This window comes from Propithecus coquereli, unplaced genomic scaffold, assembly GCF_000956105.1.
Source record: "Propithecus coquereli isolate 6110/MARCELLA unplaced genomic scaffold, Pcoq_1.0 Scaffold490, whole genome shotgun sequence".
Classification (NCBI taxonomy): Eukaryota; Metazoa; Chordata; class Mammalia; order Primates; family Indriidae; genus Propithecus; species Propithecus coquereli.
Window position 1 is genome coordinate 27287 of NW_012150730.1, and position 1935 is coordinate 29221.

Sequence of the window (1935 nt, forward strand, 5' to 3'; positions counted from 1 at the left end):
AATTAAAAATTGTGTTAAGTAGAAAGACCTTGCAGATCCTAAAATTGCTCCAATTACTGAACACTCTGCCTCTATAAACTGCATGTTTTTAAACAAAATAAAGGCTCTTAAGTTTCTTCTGATTACAAAGGTTTTGTGGGAGCATAATTAAGGTGTTATCTAGAAAATTTCACATTCCACAAGAGACATAGGAAGATACCCACAGAGCATGTGTGTGGTCATAATAAGGTTTGTTTAAACAAGCCATTTAAGACTTCCAGATGACACTCCACAAACTTATGTTGATTCAGAATCATCAGACATCTTTGCAGAGAGAAGAGAGTAAAATATTAAAAGTGAAGATAATATATGCCAGTAAAATGCGCTGTGGTACAAGTTAATGTTTAGGGATTGAGATTCTTTACATCCTGACTATGTTGGTATTTGCAATTTATAATCTTTTATTATGTTTAAGTGTGTTAGCTTTCAATTAAAGAGAAGGAAGTTTTACCTCTTGTACTCATCAAACACATTAGTAAAATAATACAGATTCCATTTGAAAATCATGCTCCCAAAAGGACAAAAATGCATATCCAAACGTTATAAGAACACTAAATGTCCACTTAAAAACTGCATGAAACAGTCTTCTTTGTTCTTCGCTTGACAGTGAGTGGGGCTCTTATGATGAACATTAAGTGGAGCCGACGGCCATCCTGGAAACTTAGCTAACATGAAATTCTTACATCTACAAAATGTGTATCCTTTCCATTTATGAAAACTCTGAGAAAAACAAACTTAGAGGGAGGGAAATTGTAAGGTAACAGTAAAAACATAGGATTGATAGAAGGAAAGCCACAGCATCCGTGCAGAAAAAAACAAACGATTTTTCCTCTGCTCATACCCCAGAGCCAAAAACACAGAACAGTTGTGTGATCAGATGTATGGGGGTTTTTGCACCCACACCAAGCTATCGTCCAGTGAACACAAGCTCATTGATGTCCTCCAACTCAACTCCAACATTATCGACCTGCAGATAGCATCACATACCCCAGTTTGAGGGCTTACACCCCAAGACTGTCCTCCTACTTCTCATGCAAATCACAAGTCCCAAAACCTGTGTTTTGACTGACCAGTTATAAATCGGGAATCCCAACATCCTCCTTTGGTTTGATTAATTTGCTAAAGGGGCTCACAGGACTCAGGGAAACACGTTTGCCAGTTAATTATAAATATTACAAATGATACAGACCAAGAGATGCACAGAGTGATGTATGCGGGAAGGGGTTCGGAACTTCCACGTCCTCCCCAGGTGCACCACACTCCAGGAACCCCCATATGTTCAGCTACCTGCAAGTTCTCCATACCCTGTCCTCTTGGGCCTTTTATGGAGACTTCACTGGGGAGGCGTGACTGGAGCACGAACTGTGTAGAAATGTGACTGGACAAATGGGTATGATCTAAGAGAAACAGATTGAGTAGGGAAACCCAGCAAGGCCTGTCTGATCAGATTCTTCTTGGCCTTTGTCAAGCATTCCTTTCTCCCAGGCACAGGCCAGGAGCCCTTCTGAAATGAGGGCCTTAAGGCCTACAATCAGACAAGGAAGGTCAGGGAAACTTTGTGACCAGCTCTAAGAGAGAAGGTGAGGAAAATTCCTTCCTTGACCAGAAAAATGAGCAGCTTAAAGGAGGATAGAAGGTCAGAGGGAGATTCTGTTTTCTGAGGCTTAAAGGGCCCCAACATTATAACAAGGGCTGTGGGAGTTATCAGCCAGGAATTGTGAGCAAAAACAACTATCTCATAATATGACACCATCACATTGTTCCACTGCCCTATAATCTATACATACGGTCACTCTGGGATGCTGATTCCTCCACACAAAATGCTCATAACTCCTGTGGTTTTGGAAACAAGTACTCCTTACAGCAAAGAAGTGTCATCACTGAGGAATGAATGAC